The sequence below is a fragment of the Echiichthys vipera genome, assembly GCF_963691815.1.
Source record: "Echiichthys vipera genome assembly, chromosome: 12".
NCBI classification, from domain to species: domain Eukaryota; kingdom Metazoa; phylum Chordata; class Actinopteri; order Perciformes; family Trachinidae; genus Echiichthys; species Echiichthys vipera.
Genome location: NC_139837.1, coordinates 31,659,797 through 31,684,799, shown reverse-complemented (window position 1 = coordinate 31,684,799; position 25,003 = coordinate 31,659,797). Strand labels below are relative to the sequence as shown.

Genomic DNA, 25,003 nt, shown 5'->3' with positions numbered 1-25,003 from the left:
CGGGGGGCAATTCAGGAAAGTGTCTCAAACTTTCACTGATCTTTGATTACCACTGCCTATGCTGCGCTTAGTCCTGCATTATCTTTTCTGAAACAGCAGCCGTATACATACAAGTCAATGTCTGGTCGATCCTGTGATTTTGCATGCAAGTCGGGTCTCACTATAATGGCTTGCGTTGTCAGTGGAATGCAGTCATGTGGGTTTTCGTCATCTGGAACTGCTAAACGGCTCGCTGCATTAACTCCTTTGTGTGTGTACATTATATTTGCATCTAAGCCGTCCTCTACTTTTCTCAGTCGAGAGCCTGATAGAGTAAAAACGGATGGTGAGATTAACGCTATTACACTATGCCTGGTCAAAATTTTGAGTGGATGCCTGGATTACCTTTTTCTCTAATTCTGATTGTGAGGTGATGTGATGAGTGATCTTGTACACCTGTCCTTCTTTAGAGTATGTGACTGCCGGGATTGTGGTTTGTTCCCAGTCCTGTAACTGAGATTTTGTTTTTACCATGGGTTTTAAATCTTTAGCTTGACTTCCTTCTCCTAATGCTAAGCTAATATGGGGTGCTGCAGTGTCACCCATGTTGTACCACTCTGCCTGCTCTGCAGTGAGCAGGACTTGTGCTACTACTCCTTTCTTTGATACATATGTACTATGAACTATGGTCACTTCTGTTTTTGCACTATTTGGTCTTATTTACTCCTATTTATTCACTCCATATTATATTATTACAAAACAAACAAAACAAGAACAACTGCACTATATCATGTGAATATGTATATATGTCTATTTCTATTTCTTACCTTTTTAAAATTTAACTTTATTGTTTATTTTTGCTATTTTTTATCTTATTTTGTAATATTCTGTTGGTGCTGTGACAAAAGAATTTCCTCCTCTGCGGGACATTAAAGATTTTCTGATTCTGATTCTGATATATATATATATATATATACAGTCCAAAGTCAGTGTCCAAGGGGAACCCTCTACTTCCCTAACTCTTTCCTCATACACTTCTTCAGTTTGGGTACGGTCATAGAGAAAAGTACAGTGGGGAACGTCAGGGACCGGTTCATATGGGTGCACTGAGTGAATCCACGGTGTCCATTGTTGATACAGTTTCAAAACATTGGTAATTGGCGGGTCTGGGTCCTCTTTCAACTGAGCCCAGTAAACGTTGGCCGACTGTTGCTGCTTACCAGGATCTTCTCCTAGGATCCATTGTCCAATGTTACATCTTGAAGTAATTGTCTCTGAACAGTCTATTTTTACCCTATTAGGGAAATGAACTTGCACCCCCTGTGGGCCACATAGGATATGTGTGTATATACATAGCTTTGATGAAACTGGTAACCAGCTATTTTAGTGGTGAGGGGTTCTGTGAAAGGGAGTGGCATTGGCTGTCCTCCAAATCCCACAAGGTCTATGGAATATTTGGAGAGCTGTTGACCGAACTGAGGTTGTATCAGAGTTGAATGTGTTGCTCCTGTATCGACTAAAAAGTTCACTTTTCGTTCGTTCACTTCTCCCGTAGCAAGGAGTCAGCCTCTCCCCTTGCCCTTGACCCTGGGCACCCCTAGTATTGGTCTGGATACCCGGTGCCTTGGGGCGACTGGTTACCTGGGGCCAGTTGTGGTTGTGATGGCACCTGCTGTTGTTGCCGCTGTGGCAGGGGTCCCCCTCTTGGTAGACCTCTCCACACACGAAACACCCATTGTCCCTAGCCCCCGGTGATCCGCCCCTGCCCCTTCCATAACCTCCTCGAGGATTAAAGCCTCGTCCTCTTCCTCCTCTATAATTTGATTGTGGTGGGCCCCATGGTCCTGGCGGGTTCCATGGTCCCTGGGGAGGGGGTCCTGTATAAAATTGGCCTGCAACCGGGGCAACTGGAACTGGGGATTCCCATTGGCGCTGGCTCCTCCTGTTGTTGGCTCATTTGTGCTTGTGTCTCTAACTGTAATTTGGTCAGTTGTATTTTCAAATGATCTATCTCTGTTTTGCTCACAGCCTTTCTTTCATCTGCTCTACGCATGTGATGTTGAAGTGTCCTCATCCATATGTGTAATGGATCTGTGTCTGCTCTGGGGTCATCCTCCATCTTTGCCTGCACTTCCTTATCTGTTCCTTTCATAACTGCAGCTTTAAACATTGATCCCTGCAGTGGATCTGACCCTGGGTTTGTTCCTGACCTTTTCCTGCCAGTCTTTCCTACATCTAAATCTAATTGGTCTGTTGTCCCTAATCCGTATTTCTGTCCAATTAATTCTTAGTTCTGTAGGAAATGCTGCTACATTTTTAACACTGTTATCACTTATCGCTCTTTACCACTTATTTAGTTTGTACTTATTTTATTTCATATGCTGCTAAACTGCACAGTGCGTATTGTTGTTTATTGTATATATCTACGTTTAACCACTATGTCAGTGCACTCTGTCACATTTAGTTATTGTTTGATTTATTTTACGTTAGCTTTATTTTATTTGATTATGTTTCTATGCTTGTTGTTACTCTGATCTTTTCCCACCTTTGTATTGAAACTGTTGCAAAATAATTTCCCTCAGGATAAATGAAGCTTCTTGAATCTTGAATCTTAATCCTCTCACATCACCTATAATGGGATACCGTGACTCTACTAAGGAGCTTTTCATAAAATCTAATATTTTAAATTTACGGATATAGTCAAGCTAAAAATACTTGAAATCTTATTCAGAGCTGTAAAAAATATTTCTTCAGTTATTCAATCTTTATTTAAATTAAGAAACAATTGCTATAATTTAAGAGGACTGCTTCGATTTGAAACAAGAAAAGTAAGAACTAACATTAGACAAAGATGCGTGTGCGTGTCCGCGTCCGCGTCCGTTATTGGTGTAAAAATGTGGAATGACCTTAATGATAAACTGAAAGTAATTACAACACGGCCGATATTTAAAAGACCTTGAAATCGGAAATAATTAATGCATCTGTATACATGTTATAATTGGAAAAGAGAAAAATGAATAAATAAATAAAAAAGGGAAATGTTGTTCATTTTGATTATTGAATACATGGAAATGAGAAAAAAGTAAAACCTTATTTAAGCAAATGTGAATTTTGATTTTGCAGATTTTGATTTTTGCTTTGTGAGTATGTGTGTGTGTTTATATGTATAATATGTTTAAATGTATATAAAGTAAGTAAATGATTTCATTTATTTAGGTATGAGTAAATATACTTTTAATCAAATATATGTTTAATCATAAGTAAATAAGTCAGAACTGTGATGTTAGGGTTGGCTAATAAAAGCAAGTTGCTTCAGCCAAATCCTTTCTTTGGTTGAAATTGTCAAAATATTGTCATTTTATTTAACATCTAATGTAGAACCAAAAATAAAATTCATTCAGTCATTCATGGTGAGCTCTGTGCCTACGGTTAGACCAGCTAATTTCTGTAACCATATTCCAGCTCCGTCACTAAGTGGTGGTAGTTGTGCATTCATGTGTTCCTTGTCTGCTAAACTAAATGGTTTATATATATCGGTGGTCCTGTCCCTAGTCTTAGTTCCTGGTCCGTCACTTCCGCATTCTGACCATAGTATCTCCTCTTCCTCCCCCTCTGAGCCAGAACTCATCATACCGATTTTTTAGATTTACGTGTTTGTTTTTAAATCCCTCTCTCTTTCTCCCGTGTTTGTCGCTTTCTGGCTTCTACAGTCATAGTCAGAGTGGTCTGAGTCAGTTAAGTCAGTCTCAGGTTTTGGTTTTCCTGCTTTGTGTCGCTGTCATGTGTGTTGCTGCTCCCTCTATTTCTCCCTCTAACTTCTTCTCTCATACTGTCTCTCCGAAAGCCCCTCCTTTCTCATGCACCCTCCTTTCCTCATCTTGCGCTCCTCTCTGACGCTGTCTCTCCTTCTCCTACTGTTTTTCCTCCTCCCACTGTCTCTCCTCTTCTGTCTACCTCAGCTGCCAGTCCGGCCATATGCAAATCTGCTCTTCGCTCCTCTCTCTTCTCCTACTCCTTCTCCTCCTTCTTTCTCTTATGCCACAACCTACTCAGACCATTATTTCTGTTTCCCACTACTTCTTCACGTGCTCTGTCCTCCTCTAACTCCTCCTCTAACTGAACCATATATTACATACATACATATTTTACCATATTCTCTGGCTCGCTTCACCCGTCCTGCTACTCGCTGCCAGTATTCATCCCAACCTAATCCTGGGCCTGTAAATTACCTTTAATATAGCACATCATATTCCCAAAATGTGTAGTTGCATTTTCATGAGAAATCTCTTAAAATTTGTTTATTTTTACCGTTACTTCCTGTTTCTAGGCTTGTGCTTTTATTTTGAAAGAGTATAGCCGAAAAGGAGAGAGAAAAAACAACTTTACAGTTTTTAAATGTCTTGCAAACGGGTCTATCAAAAGTGCAAAAACTTAAGGAAATGTAAACTGACAAGTTTGTTTAGCACCTGGCTGATAAGGGCACAAGGTTTGTCATCATTTTGTTTTCATGTGGTGCTTAATGCTTTATCAAAACGGGATGTCCTTGTGTTGCTTTGCATCGTCTATTTTAAGCTTTTAATTTAATCAGTAACGCTGTTTTGGAACGATTCAGAGCATCTGTCTTTCTGAAGGAGACAATTATTTCATTACACTGCTTGGTAGTTTTTAATAAATACAGCATTATTTTTGTGTGCATTAACAATCTTTGGAAGTTAAAGCTGCAAACTGATATAATAACTGTTATAATATCATTTTTTTTTAGTTAGATATGTTTGTTTATTGCACTCTATTCTGAGTTTGTAATTAAGATAAAATAGGTTTAAAGTATATTTCATGATTGTAAATGACAATTCATTTTCTGTAAAAGGTTAAAAACATACTATTTTGATATTGTTGAACATGATATTATATAGATGGTATTATTTATTTATTTATTACATATTATTTTTGTTTCATTCCATAGCTCTTACTCTTATTGTTCACGGTGTGTTCAGAGTCTTCAAGGTGTCAAAAGATTTAATGGAGCAACGGTATCATCTATTTTGCCCAAAAATAAACACTTGTGAACCATCAGTTAAAGAGTCCGACCATCAATCAGCCGGGACGCTACAGGGCCTGTCATAGTTATTTCAGCTGTTAAAGTACTATTCACAGGTATTTATTTATTCTTTATTCACACACACTCGTTATCCGGTCAGTGGATCTAGTCCCCAGTGATCCTCCCCTCACTCAAGCTTCTACTCTACCGTGATAGAGCGGAGTGAGACGATATAAATCACTACTTTTAATGACCAAAAGCCGAGTCTCACAGCCCCGTTATTTATGTACCCCCAGATAAGAGAAGACCAGTGGTGAGTTTAATAGTCAGGCTTTTCTGTGATGTCTGCAACAAGCTTCTACTGACAGTGTTTCACCATCAGCGGCTACAGACAGGGTGTATCCACCATCACAGAAACCTACTCACACTTTTATCTGTTTGTGTTCTCTATTATCCTCGAAACTTCCCACAAAACAATCCCACAAATAAACACAACTTTTAAGTATTTCTTACACTTTGGTTCCCAGAACCTTTAGGTCCCAGACCTACAATTTTTTTCTTTGGTTCCCAGAACCTTTAGGTCCCAGACCTATGGTGGCTTTCTAGGCTCACCTAGGGGCTATCCCCCTGTGGCGCTTTTAGTCCTTAATGCCTAATGTATATTCGAGGGTCTCTACAGCCTCCGGCCTTTCTGCGTTCCCTGAACGTCTTACTGAGCACCGTTTATGCGCCTAGGACCTGTCGGGATTTATGATCCCAACACTCCTTTACCTTTTACTTATACTGATTCCAAATCAGTTTAACAGGCCTTTTTTCAATCGTCAGTCCCCCGGCTAAATTTGGATCAAATTAACCTCTAGGAAACATACTGACATTCTCCACCAATTTAGATTTTAAGGCCGAATCACAGTCTTCACTTCTTAAGAAGAATAGGTGACTGCTTACCTTTTGTCAGTGATGGGCCCTTGTGGAGAAGTTCAGTCGGCCCCAGGAGGTTCCCAGTGACTCCGCGTGGTCACCGGTCCAACCTCTGCAGCTCCTTTTACCTGAGCCTCCTTTTTAGAATCACGTCCGGGGTCACCAAGTTTCTCTGTAGGAATTTTACACAATACTTTTCAGAATTTCACACCAATCAAAAGGACCTAGCAGAGTATATATTGCGTAATTCAAATTCTACAGGAGGCTTTCTGGAGTCAGCAGAGTCGTTGGTAGTTTAGTGCGCCAGCAGGCATTTATTAGCAGAAGGACATCGGATGATACAGACGTCTGGAGAAATGTTCTATTCTCTATCTAGAGTAACTGTGAGCACACAGTACCCGTGATCAGAGGCAAGAAGTTCTGATATCTATTCTAAAAACTCCAGCATATAAACTTGTTACAAAGGCGTGGTTATGTGTCTGCTTGTGCGTGCATATGTGTATTTTAGAAGTAGCAGTTGCTCCAGCCTCCATCTTCCTCCCTGTGCGTAGGAGTAGCCTCTGTAGAGCAGGAGTCTTCTTCTTTATCTGTGAAGAAAGCACAACACGTACAGCAACTTCCCTAATCTCAACTAACTTTGCCAGGTGCATATTTGCAACATGGCTAGTTCATTGTCTTTGTGACCTTGACCGACTTACTGTTCCTGTGCTTTTGGAGAAAGCAGAAAAAGATTGAGTCAAAAGTTTGTGTGCTTTTGGAAACAGAAAAGTTTGAGCTTGGACTAATAATCACTATCACACTTTAAATGATCATACCTAATAATCACACTTATCACATTCTTATTAATCATTACTAATAAACTCGCTAACATATGATTATTAATTCTTCAATCATTGATTATCACACTCTTATTAATCATTACTAGTACACATGCTGACACATGATTATTAATTGAATTATTACTAATACACACACTAACACATTGATTTTTAATTCTTCAGGGTGCAATCCAGTACGTCTTCCTGTGTACCGGATGCATGCTCCTCGTCAACTGGCCATCCCACTTCTGACACCAAATGTCGGGGTTCGGACTTTGCGATGGATAGATGTTGGCCCAGTCGGCAAACTTCAGTGTGGTGATTTTTTTTATTGACACCCAAAACCAAAGAAAAATATCCACAGGTGGCAAAGCAAAAGTAACAGGAATATTAACAACAGGACAGAGAGAAAAAATATTTACAAAAGGACAGAGAGAAAAAATATCGACATCGATCGGGATTTCACAGCAGCAATTAGGACCCACATGCCTCTCAGCTGAAATGCCCCCCTCAAGTGAGCCAAGCTTCCTTTTAATACCCTTTGGCCCCTCCCCCGGGCAAACCAATTATCCCAGCACAGGGGTTTCAACACATAAACAGAGAAACAGAATACCCAAACAAACAAAAAAAACATTAACTTTCACGTCACAATGTTGCACTAAAAACCCTCCATATGGCTGTGCCATTGTTTACACAGAACACCTCAATTCCCCATACATTCATCATCAATTATAATCTTAGTATAGCCCGGTCAGCTGACCCATTAAAGCGCGCCAACCAGCGCTATTTATATCAGGATCCGGAACTGCTTCGGTTCGGCCCGTGAACCCGAGACAGACCTCTACAGTAACAACAGGTGAGCGTGTGTGTTCGTCTATGCGTGTTGCGTAGTTGCCGAGTGTGCACCCTGAACGATATACGGTGGTTTAGGGAGTTTAGCGAAATGTGCGAACGTTTGTATCACTGCTAGACCGCGAGATGCGGTCTTTTAGAAGACAGTTGGGATGGAGCTTGGCTCCGCCGGAACAATGAGAGCGCAGCGTGCGCTCCCAGCACCGGCACTCTCTGAGAGAAAGAGCGCGCCGGTCTGGGAATGACGGGCGTTGAATGGCGCTCCGTCACATTGATTAATAGGCCTGAGTCATAAATAGCTGCAACGCTTCCTCCTCGACAACTGCCTCGAGCTATATGAGTATTAATATGACTTGGAGGAGTGGATTTATTTAGGCTAACATATTTTTCATGACACAGCCAGGTTTCAGTTAGACAGAGTAAATCAGTATGGTTATCTGATATCAGATAATTTACTAATACGGCTTTAAATGGCAGAGATCTGATGTTTAAAAGTCCACATTTTATTTTCTGATTTTGTTGCATTATCACAGATTTGGTGTGGATTTGTATCAAGTTTTTCTGTATAGCGCCTCTTCTGTTCACAGCGTTTGTATAATATACTGAGCTGGAAAACGCTCCACAGGGACCGCAGAGAGGCGTATACGACTGCTACTCTGCTCCCTGGGTATCTGTGATAAAGGCAGAGCAGAGAGGTGTATTAAACTGCGACTCTGCTTCCTGATCCAAACACTGTGTTGGCATGGTTTTAGACCGCTAACAACTGCGGGCCGTATGTTATGAATAAAAGTAAATTTAGTACATTGACTAAATTAATTTAAAAATAAATGAAAAGCAGATTTAGGACATTGACTTAATTAATTTAAAATAAAAAGTAGATTAGTACATTGATTAAATTAATTTAACAATAAATAAATATAAATCAGATTTAGATTAAGTACATTGACTAAATTATTTTAAAAATAAAAAAGCAGATTTAGTACATTGACTAAATTTATTTTAAATAAAAAGTAGATTAGTACATTGACTAAATTAATTTAAAAATTAAAAAGCGGATTAATTACATTGAATACATTAATTTAAAATAAAAAGTAGATTAGTTCATTGACTAAATTAATTTAAAAAATTTAAAAATATTAAGCAGATTAAGATTTAGTACATTGACTAAATTAATTTAAAAATGAATAAAAAGCAGATTTAGTACATTGACTTAATTATTTTAAATTAAAAAGTAGATAAGTACATTGATTCAATTAATTTAAAAATATATAAGTATAAAGCAGATTTAGATTAAGTACATTGACTAAATTATTTTAAAAAAAGCAGATTTAGTACAATGACTAAATTAATTTAGAAATAAGTAAAAAGCAGACTAGTACAGTGACTAAATCAATTTAAAAATAGATAAAAAGCAGATTTAGTTTATTAACAAAATGTATTTAAAATAAAAGTAGATTAGTACATTGACTAAATTAATTTAAAAATATATAAGTATAAAGCAGATTTAGATCTAGTACATTGACTAAATTAATTTAAAAATAAATAAAAAGTGGATTTAGTACATTGAATAAATTAATTTGAAATAAAAAAGTAGATTAGTACATTGACTAAATTAATTTAAAAATAAATAAAAAGTGGATTTAGTACATTGAATAAATTAATTTGAAATAAAAAAGTAGATTAGTACATTGACTAAATTAATTTAAAAATAAATAGAAAGTGGATTTAGTACATTGAATGAAATGAAATTAAAATAAAAAAGTAGATTAGTACATTGATTAAATTAATTTAAAAATAAAAAATATAAAGCAGATTTAGATTAAGTACATTGACTAAATTATTTAAAAAATAAAAATGCAGATATAGTACATTGACTAAATTAATTTAAAAATAAATGTAAAGCAGATTTAGTACATTGACTAAATTAATTTAAAAATAAGTAAAAAGCAGACTAGTACAGTGACTAAATCAATTTAAAAATAAATAAAAAGCAGATTTAGTATATTAACAAAATTAATTTAAAATAAAAAGTAGATTAGTACATTGCTTAAATTAATTTAAAAATAAAAATATATAAAGCAGATTTAGTACATTGACTAAATTAATTTAAAAATGAATAAAAAGTGGATTTAGTACATTGAATAAATTACTTTAAAATAAAAAGGTAGATTAGAACATTGACTAACTTAATTTAAAAATAAAAAATATAGAGCAGATTTAGATTTAGTACATTGACTAAATTAATTTTAAAATGAATAAAAAGCAGATTTAGTACATTGACTTAATTATTTTAAATTAAAAAGTAGATAAGTACATTGATTCAATTAATTTAAAAATATATAAGTATAGAGCAGATTTAGATTAAGTACATTGACTAAATTATTTAAAAAAAAGCAGATTTAGTACAATGACTAAATTAATTTAAAAATAAGTAAAAAGCAGACTAGTACAGTGACTAAATCAATTTAAAAATAGATAAAAAGCAGATTTAGTATATTAACAAAATTAATTTAAAATAAAAGTAGATTAGTACATTGACTAAATAAATTTAAAAATAAAAATAAATAAAGCAGATTTAGATCTAGTACATTGACTAAATTAATTTAAAAATAAATAAAAAGTGGATTTAGTACATTGAATAAATTAATTTAAAATAAAAAAGTAGATTAGTACATTGACTAAATTAATTTAAAAATAAATAGAAAGTGGATTTAGTACATTGAATGAAATTAATTTAAAATAAAAAAGTAGATTAGTACATTGACTAAATTAAGTTAAAAATATAAAGCAGATTTAGATTAAGTACATTGACTAAATTATTTAAAAAAAAAAATGCAGATATAGTACATTGACTAAATTAATTTAAAAATAAATGTAAAGCAGATTTAGTACATTGACTAAATTAATTTAAAAATAAGTAAAAAGCAGACTAGTACAGTGACTAAATCAATTTAAAAATAAATAAAAAGCAGATTTAGTATATTAACAAAATTAATTTAAAATAAAAAGTAGATTAGTACATTGCTTAAATTAATTTAAAAATAAAAATATATAAAGCAGATTTAGTACATTGACTAAATTAATTTAAAAATGAATAAAAAGTGGATTTAGTACATTGAATAAATTACTTTAAAATAAAAAAGTAGATTAGAACATTGACTAACTTAATTTAAAAATAAAAATATAAAGCAGATTTAGATTTAGTACATTGACTAAATTAATTTTAAAATGAATAAAAAGCAGATTTAGTACATTGACTTAATTTATTTAAAATAAAAAGTAGATGAGAACATTGACTTAATTAATTTAAAAATAAATAAAAAGCGGATTTAGTACATTGAATTAATTAATTTAAAATAAAAAGTAGATTAGTACATTGACTAAATTAGTTTAAAAATTTAAAAATATTAAGCAGATTTAGATTTAGTACATTGACTAAATTAATTTAAAAATGAATAAAAAGCAGATTTAGTACATTGACTTAATTATTTTAAATTAAAAAGTAGATAAGTACATTGATTCAATTAATTTAAAAATATATAAGTATAAAGCAGATTTAGATTTAGTACATTGACTAAATTATTTTTAAAAAAAGCAGATTTAGTACATTGACTAAATTAATTTAAAAATAAATAAAAAGCAGATTTAGTATATTAACAAAATTAACTTAAAAAAAAAGTAGATTAGTACATTGACTAAATTAATTTAAAAATAAATAAAAAGGTGGATTCAGTACATTGAATAAATTAATTTAAAATAAAAAGTTAGATTAGAACATTGACTAACTTAATTTAAAAATATAAAGCAGATTTAGATTAATTACATTGACTAAATTATTTAAAAAATAAAAATGCAGGTATAGTACATTGACTAAATTAATTTAAAAATAAGTAAAAAGCAGACAAGTACAGTGACTAAATCAATTTAAAAATAAATGAAAAGCAGATTTAGTATATTAACAAAATTAATTTAAAATAAAAAGTAGATTAGAACATTGCTTAAATTAATTTAAAAATAAAAATATATAAAGCAGATTTAGTACATTGACTAAATTAATTTAAAAATGAATAAAAAGCAGATTTAGTACATTGACTTAATTTATTTAAAATAAAAAGTAGATTAGTACATTGATTTAATTAATTTAAAAATAAATGAAAAGCAGATTTAGTACATTGACTCAATAATTTAAAATAAAACGTAGATTGGTACATTGATTAAATTAATTTAAAAATATATAAATATAAAGCAGATTTAGATTAAGTACATTGACTAAATTATTTAAAAAATAAAAAGCAGATTTAGTATATTAACAAAATTAACTTAAAAAAAAAGTAGATTAGTACATTGACTAAATTTATTTAAAAATAAATAAAAAGGTGGATTCAGTACATTGAATAAATTAATTTAAAATAAAAAGTTAGATTAGAACATTGACTAACTTAATTTAAAAATATAAAGCAGATTTAGATTAATTACATTGACTAAATTATTTAAAAAATAAAAATGCAGGTATAGTACATTGACTAAATTAATTTAAAAATAAGTAAAAAGCAGACAAGTACAGTGACTAAATCAATTTAAAAATAAATGAAAAGCAGATTTAGTATATTAACAAAATTAATTTAAAATAAAAAGTAGATTAGAACATTGCTTAAATTAATTTAAAAATAAAAATATATAAAGCAGATTTAGTACATTGACTAAATTAATTTAAAAATGAATAAAAAGCAGATTTAGTACATTGACTTAATTTATTTAAAATAAAAAGTAGATTAGTACATTGATTTAATTAATTTAAAAATAAATGAAAAGCAGATTTAGTACATTGACTCAATAATTTAAAATAAAACGTAGATTGGTACATTGATTAAATTCATTTAAAAATATATAAATATAAAGCAGATTTAGATTAAGTACATTGACTAAATTATTTAAAAAATAAAAAAGCAGATTTAGTACATTGACTAAATTAATTTAAAAATAAGTAAAAAGTGGATTTAGTACATTGAATCAATTAATTTAAAAATTAATAGAAAGCAGATTTAGTACATTGACTTAATTATTTTAAATTAAAAAGTAGATTAGTACATTGATTAAATTAATTTAAAAATTAATAAATGTTAAGCAGATTTAGATTTAGTACATTGACTAAATTAGTTTAAAAATAAATGTAAAGCAGATTTAGTACATTGACTAAATTAATTTAAAAATAAATGTAAAGCAGATTTAGTACATTGACTAAATTAATTTAAAAATAAATGTAAAGCAGATTTAGTACATTGCTTTTTTACTTATTTTTAACTTAAATTTAGTCAGACTAGTACAGTGACTAAATTAATTTAAAAATAAATGAAAAGCAGATCTAGTACATTGACTTAATTAATTTAAAATAAAAAGTAGATTAGTACATTGATTAAATTAATTTAAAAATATATAAATATAAAGCAGATTTAGATTATGAACATTGACTAAATTATTTAAAAAATAAAAAAGCAGATTTAGTACATTTACTAAATTAATTTAAAAATAAATGTAAAGCAGATTTAGTACATTGACTTAATTTAAAATAAAAAAGTAGATTAGGACATTGACTCACTTAATTTAAAAATAAAAATATATAAAGCAGATTTAGATTTAGTACATCGACTAAATTAATTTAAAAATAAGTATAAAGTGGATTTAGTACATTGAATAAATTAATTTAAAATAAAAAAGTAGATTAGTACATTGATTAAATTAATTTAAAAATATAAAGCAGATTTAGATTTAGTACATTGACTACATTTATTTAAAATAAAAAGTAGATTAGTACATTGACTAAATTAATTTTTAAAAATGAATAAAAAGCAGATTTAGTATGTTGACTTAATTATTTTCAACTAAAAATTAGATTAGTACATTGATTAAATTAATTTAAAAATAAATATATAAAGCGGATTTAGTACATTGACTAAATTAATTTAAAAATAAATAAAAAGTGGATTTAGTACATTGAATAGATTAATTTAAAATAAAAAAGTAGATTAGTACATTGACTAACTTAATTTAAAAATGAATAAAAAGCAGATTAAGTACACTGACTTAATTATTTGAAATTAAAAAGTAGATTAGTACATTGATTAAATTAATTTAAAAATAAATAATATAAAGCAGATTTAGTACATTGACTAAATTAATTTAAAAATAAATGTAAAGCAGATTTAGTACATTGACTAAATTAATTTAAAAATAAATGTAAAGCAGATTTAGTACATTGCTTTTTTACTTATTTTTAACTTAAATTTAGTCAGACTAGTACAGTGACTAAATTAATTTAAAAATAAATGAAAAGCAGATCTAGTACATTGACTTAATTAATTTAAAATAAAAAGTAGATTAGTACATTGATTAAATTAATTTAAAAATATATAAATATAAAGCAGATTTAGATTATGAACATTGACTAAATTATTTAAAAAATAAAAAAGCAGATTTAGTACATTTACTAAATTAATTTAAAAATAAATGTAAAGCAGATTTAGTACATTGACTTAATTTAAAATAAAAAAGTAGATTAGGACATTGACTCACTTAATTTAAAAATAAAAATATATAAAGCAGATTTAGATTTAGTACATCGACTAAATTAATTTAAAAATAAGTATAAAGTGGATTTAGTACATTGAATAAATTAATTTAAAATAAAAAAGTAGATTAGTACATTGATTAAATTAATTTAAAAATATAAAGCAGATTTAGATTTAGTACATTGACTACATTTATTTAAAATAAAAAGTAGATTAGTACATTGACTAAATTAATTTTTAAAAATGAATAAAAAGCAGATTTAGTATGTTGACTTAATTATTTTCAACTAAAAATTAGATTAGTACATTGATTAAATTAATTTAAAAATAAATATATAAAGCGGATTTAGTACATTGACTAAATTAATTTAAAAATAAATAAAAAGTGGATTTAGTACATTGAATAGATTAATTTAAAATAAAAAAGTAGATTAGTACATTGACTAACTTAATTTAAAAATGAATAAAAAGCAGATTAAGTACACTGACTTAATTATTTGAAATTAAAAAGTAGATTAGTACATTGATTAAATTAATTTAAAAATAAATAATATAAAGCAGATTTAGATTAAGTCCATTAACTAAATTATTTAAAAAATAAAAAAGCAGATTTAGTACATTGACTGAATTAAGTTAAAAATAAGTAAAAAGCAGACTAGTACAGTGACTAAATTAATTTAAAAATAAATGAAAAGCAGATTTAGTACATTGACTTAATTTAAAATAAAAAGAAGATTAGTACATTGATTAAATTAATTTAAAAATAAAAAATATAAAGCAGATTTAGATTTAGTACATTGACTAAATTAATTTAAAAATGAATAAAAAGCAGATTTTGTACATTGACTAAATTTATTTAAAATAAAAAGTAGATATGTACATTGACTAAATTAATTTAAAAATGAATAAAAAGCAGATTTAGTATGTTGACTTAATTATTTTAAACTAAAAGGTAGATTAGTACATTGATTAAATTAATTTAAAAATTAATAAATATTAAGCAGATTTAGATTTAGTACATTGACTAAATTAATTTAAAAATAAATGTAAAGCAGATTTAGTACATTGACTAAATGAATTTAAAAATAAATGTAAAGCAGATTTAGTACATTGACTAAATGAATTTAAAAATAAATGTAAAGCAGATTTAGTACATTGACTAAATTAATTTAAAAATAAGTAAAAAGCAGACTAGTACAGTGACTGAATTAATTTAAAAATAAATGAAAAGTGGGTTTAGTACATTGAATAAATTAATTTAAAATAAATAAGTAGATTAGTACATTGACTAACTTAATTTAAAAATAAAAAAATATGAAGCAGATTTAGATTTAGTACATTGACTAAATCATTTTAAAAATAAAAAAGCAGATTTAGTACATTGACTAAATTAATTTAAAAATAAATGTTAAGCAGATTTAATACTTTGACTAAATTAAGTTAAAAATAAGTGATAAGCAGACTAGTACAGTGACTAAATGAATTTAAAAATAAATGAAAAGCAGATTTAGTATGTTGACTTAATTAATTTAAAATAAAAAGTAGATTAGTACATTGATTAAATTAATTTAACAATAAATAAATATAAAGCAGATTTAGATTAAGTACATTGACGAAATTATTTAAAAAATAAAAAAGCAGATTTAGTACATTGACTAAATTTATTTAAAATAATTAGTAGATTAGTACATTGACCAAATTAATTTAAAAATGAATAAAAAGCAGATTTAGTACATTGACTAAATTATTTTAAACTAAAAAGTAGATTAGTACATTGATTAAATTAATTTAAAAATTAATAAATATTAAGCAGATTTAGATTTAGTAAATTGACTAAATTAGTTTAAAAAGAAATGTAAAGCAGATTTAGTACATTGACTAAATTAATTTAAAAATAAATGTAAAGCAGATTTAGTACATTGACTAAATTAATTTAAAATTAAATGTAAAGCAGATCTAGTACATTGACTAAATTTAAGTTAAAAATAAGTAAAAAAGCAGACTAGTACAGTGACTAAATTAATTTAAAAATAAATGACAAGCAGATTTAGTACATTGACTAAATTTAAAATAAAAAGTAGATCAGTACATTGATTAAATTAATCTAAATCTGCTTTATATTTTTTATTTTTAAATTAATTTAATCAATGTACTTATCTTTTTTATTTTAAATTAATTTATTCAATGTAATAAATCCACTTTTTAATTATTTTTAAATTCATTTAGTCAATGTACTAAATCTGCTTTTTATTCATTTTTAAATTAATTTAATCAATGTACTAATATACTTTTATATTAAATGAATTTTGTTAATGAACTAAATCTGCTTTTTATTTATTTTTTAAATGTATTTATTCACTGTACTAAATCTGCTTTATATTTTTTACTTTTAAATTAAGTTAGTCAATGTACTAATGTACTTTTTTATTTTAAAATAATTTATTCAATGTACTAAATCTGCTTTATATTTATTTTTTAAATTAATTTAGTCAATGTACTAATCTACTTTATATTTTAAATAAATTTAGTCAATGTACTAAATCTGCTATTAATTCATTTTTTAAATTAATTTAGTCAATGTACTAAATCTGCTTTACATTTATTTTTAAATTAATTTAGTCAATGTACTAAATCTGCTTTTTTATTTTTTAAATAATTTAGTTAATGTACTTAATTTAAAAATAAATAAATATTAAGCAGATTTAGATTTGGTACATTGACTAAATGAATTTAAAAATATATGTAAAGCAGATTTAGTACATTGACTAAATGAATTTAAAAATAAATGTAAAGCAGATTTAGTACATTGACTAAATTAATTTAAAAATAAGTAAAAAGCAGACTAGTACAGTGACTGAATTAATTTAAAAATAAATGAAAAGTGGGTTTAGTACATTGAATAAATTAATTTAAAATAAAAAAGTAGATTAGTACATTGACTAACTTAATTTAAAAATAAAAAAATATGAAGCAGATTTAGATTTAGTACATTGACGAAATTATTTAAAAAATAAAAAAGCAGATTTAGTACATTGACTAAATTTATTTAAAATAATTAGTAGATTAGTACATTGACCAAATTAATTTAAAAATGAATAAAAAGCAGATTTAGTACATTGACTAAATTATTTTAAACTAAAAAGTAGATTAGTACATTGATTAAATTAATTTAAAAATTAATAAATATTAAGCAGATTTAGATTTAGTACATTGACTAAATTAATTTAAAAATAAATGTAAAGCAGATTTAGTACATTGACTAAATTAATATAAAAATAAATGTAAAGCAGATTTAGTACATTGACTAAATTAATTAAAAAATTAATAAAAAGCAGATTTAGTACATTGACTTATTTTAAATTAAAAAGTAGATTAGTACATTGATTAAATTAATTTAAAAATAAATAAATATTATGCAGATTTAGATTAAGTACATTGACTAAATTAAGTTAAAAATAAGTAAAAAGCAGACTAGTACAGTGACTAAATTAATTTAAAAATAAATAAGAAGCAGATTTAGTGTTTTAACAAAATTAATTTAAAATAAAAAGTAGATAAGTACATTGATTAAATTAATTTAAAATAAAAAATATAAAGAAGATTTAGATTTAGTACATTGACTAAATTATTTAAAAAATAAAAAGCAGATTTAGTATATTAACAAAATTAACTTAAAAAAAAAGTAGATTAGTACATTGACTAAATTAATTTAACAATAAATAAATATAAAGCAGATTTAGATTAAGTACATTGACGAAATTATTTAAAAAATAAAAAAGCAGATTTAGTACATTGACTAAATTTATTTAAAATAATTAGTAGATTAGTACATTGACCAAATTAATTTAAAAATGAATAAAAAGCAGATTTAGTACATAGACTAAATTATTTTAATCTAAAAAGTAGATTAGTACATTGATTAAATTAATTTAAAAATTAATAAATATTAAGCAGATTTAGATTTAGTACATTGACTAAATTAATTTAAAAATAAATGTAAAGCAGATTTAGTACATTGACTAAATTAATATAAAAATAAATGTAAAGCAGATTTAGTACATTGACTAAATTAATTAAAAAATTAATAAAAAGCAGATTTAGTACATTGACTTAATTATTTTAAATTAAAAAGTAGATTAGTACATTGATTAAATTAATTTAAAAATAAATAAATATTATGCAGATTTAGATTAAGTACATTGACTAAATTAAGTTAAAAATAAGTAAAAAGCAGACTAGTACAGTGACTAAATTAATTCAAAAATAAATAAGAAGCAGATTTAGTGTTTTAACAAAATTAATTTAAAATAAAAAGTAGATAAGTACATTGATTAAATTAATTTAAAATAAAAAATATAAAGAAGATTTAGATTTAGTACATTGACTAAATTAATTAAAAAATAAATAAAAAGCAGATCAAGTACATAGACTAAATTAATTTAAAAATAAATAAAAAGCAGATTTAGTACATTGACTAAATTAATTTATAAGTACATTAAAAAAAAAGATAAAGTAATCCTGGTTTGCACCGTCGGGGTCAGCAGCTCCTCCTCGACAGTGTCCTTCCAGGCTCGGTCTCCCTCTTAGGCTAAAAGATCATGGAACAATTGTAAAACATGTTTGATTTGATCGGAGTGACAGCTGACTGAACAGATAAAGCAGCAGAATTAATCGAGCCTGGCTGTTAGCCTGGTCTGGGCCACCAGCATAGAATAAATCTCCATGGCCTCTTGTGCAACTGAGTCATCGATAAAGTAAGCCAGGATAACAGGCATATCCCAGCCTAATCCCTTGTCTACCTTCCATGCAATAGCCCCAAGACAACTTTCGTGGAATAATTTAATGTCCACACAAATCCCTGCTCTTTACAGCACAATAGATCACACGCGATAATTTGAACATATGTCATATATACACCCTACAGTTGTGTGTTTTGGTTTTTCTTTGCACTATGTCAGACAACTTTTTAAAAGTGTTATTGATTTTGTTTTTATTGTTCTAATCTTTTTTTTTTAAATTCTGCCTTTATTTTTTTGAATTTTCTTCCTTGGTATCGAAAAATTAAATTTTTTTGCACAGTAGTGAATATGGTCTACGATAGTATCTAAATTGTTGTTTTTCACGATAGATGACATCACAAAATCGAATGTCCCTCATTTTGCGAAAAACAATCAAAACACACCATTTTGAGAGGCCACACATTCACTGCATGATCAAGCCTTGTAAGACTAGTAGCGGACTACTGCTGCTGTTGCCAGATTAGACTTTTATCAGCCAAAAGATTTAGGCGGTTTTGCCAGGGGTTTTTTCTGGTTTGGAAATTAAATCTCAATTCGGCAGCCGTGACTATAGTGCGTGCACATATGGGGATATTGATTTTTGTTAATATCGCACACCTACATTCATTTTCCAATAATGTCTTATTTTATGAGAATGCACCATATATATTTATTTATATATATATATATATATATATATATATATACGCACACACACACGCAGATGCAGAGGTGGAAAGTAACTGAGTACATTTACTCAAGTACCGTACTTAAGTACAATTTTGAGGTACTTGATTTATTACATTTGATGCTACTTTATACTTATACTCCACTACATTACAGAAGAACTATTGTACTTTTTACTCCACTACATTCTTAGTTATTTTACCGATTCAGATTCTTAATACTAAATATTATCAACAAATTAATACCATATATTGTTATAGATTAAGATACACTGCGCTGAAAATAAAATTAGCCCAGAGCGAGATAGAGACCCTTCATATGTGTATATATCAGTGACAGTTAAAAGTATAACTCTGTGTACCTGCTGTAGTCAGACAGTCAGACAGTCAGACAGTCAGACAGTCAGACAGTCAGACAGTCAGACAGTCAGTGTCAGTGTTTGGATTTGATTTTAACCCATCTGTCGTCCACATATCTGAACCAATAGCTGTGTGTTGTTCCTTTAAAGGTGTTTAGTTCCACTGGTACACCTCGCTTGACAAAGCCGTAGATTCTCATCCTGGTTTGGTGCATGTGCAACTAATTTAACCAGAATGATCAGAACAGACTAGATCAAGTTTGGCTTTTTCATTTATCGCGGACATTTTAATTCTGCCTTCCTGCAACAGCCCCCTGATGCAGTGAAAATTTGAAAGAAAGCACATAACTGTAGGGTCTATATATGACAAATATTTTCAAGTTCTCTTGTTTGTTTTCTTGTGTTGTAGAGCTCAGGGATTTGTGTGGACATTAAATGATTCCATGAAGGAGGTTAAACCTTGGATTCAGTTGGTGAATCAGTTGTTGTTAGTCAGGTTTCTCCATAGTGTAAACGGTGATCTGGTCCATGCGAATGTATTCAGCTACAGTCTTGTTTATCTTCTGTGTTTCTGCTGACTTAGCTCCATATTATCTCTGCTGATTAAATCGTAAGTATAGCAGCTGCCACAGTTTCTGTCTCACTGTTGGTTGACTTTTCAGACCCGTTACTGTGTCACCCTGACACGTTAGACACAATGACTGATAATGTTAGCTGCTCAGGACTACCGTTAGCATTAATCAGAATCAGAATCAGAAATACTTGAATAATCCCCAGGGGAAATTATTTTTGTTACACAACTCCAGATATACAAACAAGTATTATACAAACTAAACATGTATTAGAAAAGACTCAAATGTAAATTTATAGAAATTAATATTTACAGTAGTGAAGTATAAAGATGATCAAAGATTGTGTGTGGTTGAGTCTGAATTACCGAGAGGAGGTGACACTCTCCACCGGCCCTCCTGATCAGTTTGTTCAGTCTGTTGGTGTCTACGAATTTCAGAGTGGAGTCTTGTCAGCTGTCTTCTCACCAGGTCATGCGTGAAGGACACTGTAGAGGTGTCCGTCAGGGGAGGGCTGAGGTCATAAGGTATGGAGCTAGAACAGTGACAGTTAACTGAGGTATTGAAGAAAAAAATGTAAGCACTGAAAAAATGTTCAACTTAAAAATAAAATACAAAAAAAAGAAATCATCTCACAATCATGTTTTGCATTTTCATTTTAATATTTGTATGCATTATGATGGGTTTTTCAATTTGAATCTATAGATTTTTCTTGATGTCTGTTTTTTTTCAATAATTACCACATTTATGAGGCCTTGTGTATCAGCAATAACACTGCCCTGAAAGACCTATTAGACAATAAATACTAGATCATAGAGGACAGATGAACATCCGGGGGCTGAGTTGAGGTATTAGCCTAACCTCTGCCAAAACAGCACAGCGTCCAAACAGTGGCAGAAATACAGACTTACTTGAGATCTGGTAAAATTGTGGAAGCCATTGATCACAGATCACGGTGCTTAAAGTATGCAAATTATCCTTAAAGGCCCCCTCCTTGTCCCTCCCCTCAAGCCCCTCCTCTCCACTCCAAAAGAGTGACAGAAAGTTGAAACTGAAAACCGGTGACCTTGAAAAAAGACACTCAAGAAAAAAATTAAAGATTGAGATTGAAAAAAAAATCATAATGCTTAGAAATATCAATATAAAAGAACATATCATGATCGTAAGATTATAATGTTTTAATGTTTGAAAAAATGTTCAATTGAAAATAAAACACAAAGTGTTAAAACTTGTTGTTTCAATGCCGATTTTTCATTTTCTTTGTAATGCAGGTATATATGCTGGCAAATGTCACATCACTTCTATTTGTTTTAGTTTTTTTTATAAAATATATTGTACGTAAATTCATTGCGGATCATTACTAATACTTTGCTTAAAATGTACTTAGTAATTGTGAAAAAATAAATTCTTTATAGAAAAAGTATTTTCAATTAAATTTTATTTACAGTGCCAAATCATAACAAAAGTTATCTCAGGACACTTTACAAAGTAGGTAAAGACCACAATCTATGAGTTATATAGGATTTACAGAGACCCAACAATTCCCCCTTTGAGCACAGTATCGTTGAAAACCTTCCCTTTAACAGGCAAGAACGTCTGACAGACCCAGCTCTATGGAGGACGGACAACTGTCTTGACCGGTTGGGGAGGAAGAAAAGGAGAGGGAAAAGACAAAGATGGAAAGAGAGAGAGACAAAGACGGACACAAACACAAAAAGAGAGACAGTTCCAGAGATGCAAGCAACCACAAAAGTAAAACAGTAAGTATAATAATAGCTATAGTAATGTGAGTATAACTTATATGTTTTGCAGTTGTATAGTACAATAATAGAAACAATCACAGAGATGAAACACGATGCATTGATAATCGTTTTATAATCGCAGTGCAGTCCTCTGAATTGTAATCAAATTGAAGGTGCCTAGAGATTCCCATCCCAATGAATAGTAGAAATAATGGGAATAAAGGTAGTAGAAATATGAATATGAATAATTATGGTGGGGAATATGTCACAAAAACAGACAGACGAATAGATGAATAAAACACCATATTTTAGTCCAACTTTTCAATTTTATCTGAATAGCACCAAATCACAACTGAGGTTCTCTCATGACACCTGGAGTCAACCATGAGCAGATGACTTACAAGAACAGCACCATTCTGTCATTTTAACTCAAATTTTATAAGCTTGCCATTCTTACTTATACTAATAATGTTACCACCAGTAAAAAAAAAACCTAATCAAATCCTTGTACTTTATAACCTCGCTGGTTATGTTGAAGAAAAGGACTAATGCCGGCGTCTCTTTGGAAATGAATACCTCCGCTCCATCATGTGTGTTTCCGACCACAATAAGCTGTAACGGGTGTGTTTTTCAGGAGGATTTAGCGATTCGGGCTCCCCAACGTCATATTACTTTTTCTACACACAACACAGCTAAACAATTAGCATTACCTATATTGCAGTAAGTACTGCTGATGGCTGCCCTCATGTTACTCTATAAGATACTGACAGAGGCATCTTGGTGGATCTTACTGGATTCTTCACGGCCGCTATTTTGTCCTCATCTTACATTCAAACTTTAAACTTCTTGTCCGTTAAATACTAGCATTGTCTGATTTAACTATTTTAAAGGGGTATGGTGCTGGCATGTTTTCCTGTTTTTTCTGTGAACCATTCATTTTTATGACATGTTCTGTTGTACGGCAGAAATACACTATAGCAGTAGGATTGACATCAGTGACAAGATGATTGGTTTTGGCACCAACAGCCAAGGCTGGATTACCAACCAGGCGAATTGGGCAACTGTCCCATGGCAACTAGGGATGCAAATTATAATTCATTAACCAATAGTTGTTTCATTTTATCAATCGATGATCGATTATTGGATAAACGCAATTCTTCTGAGAAGCTGAATTTCCCTCTGAATAGGTTAACTGTATAGACCCTTTTAATGGAATTCCATTACTAGGCAACAGCCTTGGTCCTTGTTAACTTCCTGTCAGCTGATGTTGTTCACATTCACTGCAACGGGAATCAAACTTGGACACATGTAGAATGTTTATGTTTACAACTTAAAAAAGGTCTATACTTAACATATTTATTTAGCAATATAAATAGTAGCAATCCTTATTAAAGGAACTTGCCTGTTAACCAGAGGTTTACACTCAACAATTATTGTACTAAAGTACATGTTTGAGGCTCCTGCCCCCTACTTGAGTATTTTCTTTTTATGCTCCTTTAAACTTCTACTCCACTACAAATCAGTGGAAATACTCTTCTTTTTACTCCACTACATTAACTGATTACTTCAGTTACTAGTTACTTTACCAATCTTAAAAGTACATATGAAACATTAGTTTATTCATCAAAAACTGGACTGACAAAATTTAACGTAATGTAAATGCAGAGTAATTTTTACACTCCAGTGGTAAAGTGGTGTTAAAGCATGATTTTTCTTAAAATGCCTTATCAAGTTGTACTCTTGACACAAAAAACACAGGCTTCACAGTGACAGTTAGACACAAAAACTTCTCTGTCATTCACTGGTGAATTGACGGTTTTGTGTGTCAACCTTTCTTTTTCAGAGTAGAAAGAGACATTGATGTGGTGATTTAACCACGGATTTAACCAGACAGAAACGATTGAGATCAACAACAGAGTGGAGCTTGAGGAGCTGTTGCCAAGAGGATTCAGAAACCCACGAAGAAGAGCGTAGCAGGAGCGTGTGGAGCAAGTCTCCCAGCTCGCCGGGAGTCTACCCGCTGAGATCAGAGAGGACAGCAGTCTACATCAGCCACCACGGCCATGGATTACTGTTTCACACAGGCTTCTACTCAAAGGGCTAGGAAACATTCCATTGTTCGTTCGCAATCAATTGTGCAGTCCTAGTTTATACACATAAAAATACACATATATATTTCATTTGTATTTTGTCATTTTACTATGCACTTATTTACAGCAATTAATTAATTAGATACATCCCTAATAAACTCAAACATGTAAAGCACGTAAGTCTGTGCCCTGTCTTCCAGCAGGAGCAATCTTGCAATGGGTGGAGATTACAACAACTAAATGTTCAGTGGAGATCAAATTTAGAGAACAAATTAGAAATACTTGATTTATTCTGAAAGACTGTAATATCAGCTGTGGCTATACCACTGCTGTACTAGCATTTTTGTTTTAGATACCAAGAGAACCAAGGTACTTCAACAAAAAAATATTGTATTTAAAAGGTTATAAGCCCAACAATGCAGTCTCTCATCCACTGCCACTGTTTTACACACACAGTGCGGTAATCTGCAAATAGCAAAATATTGAAACAAGTTTAGATGAAAGCTGTCTGTATCTATTCTGTTTTTCTTAGTTTGACATAAATCTTTGGCCAAGTGCTATAAAGGAGCTCCTGGTTGAAACAAACCAGCACCCGTCTATACCATAGG

The 25,003-nt window shown here is 29.9% G+C and overlaps 1 long non-coding RNA gene across 1 annotated transcript; it reads left to right on the top strand.

Annotated features, from left to right (window-relative positions):
* The first annotated feature begins 21,000 nt into the window (after nucleotides 1–21,000).
* LOC310954468 lies at nucleotides 21,001–24,939 on the top strand. Its single transcript, XR_014593417.1, has 3 exons — nucleotides 21,001–21,090; nucleotides 22,150–22,323; nucleotides 24,149–24,939. It is a non-coding gene; the product is annotated as an uncharacterized lncRNA (long non-coding RNA).
* The last annotated feature ends 64 nt before the right edge of the window (nucleotides 24,940–25,003 follow it).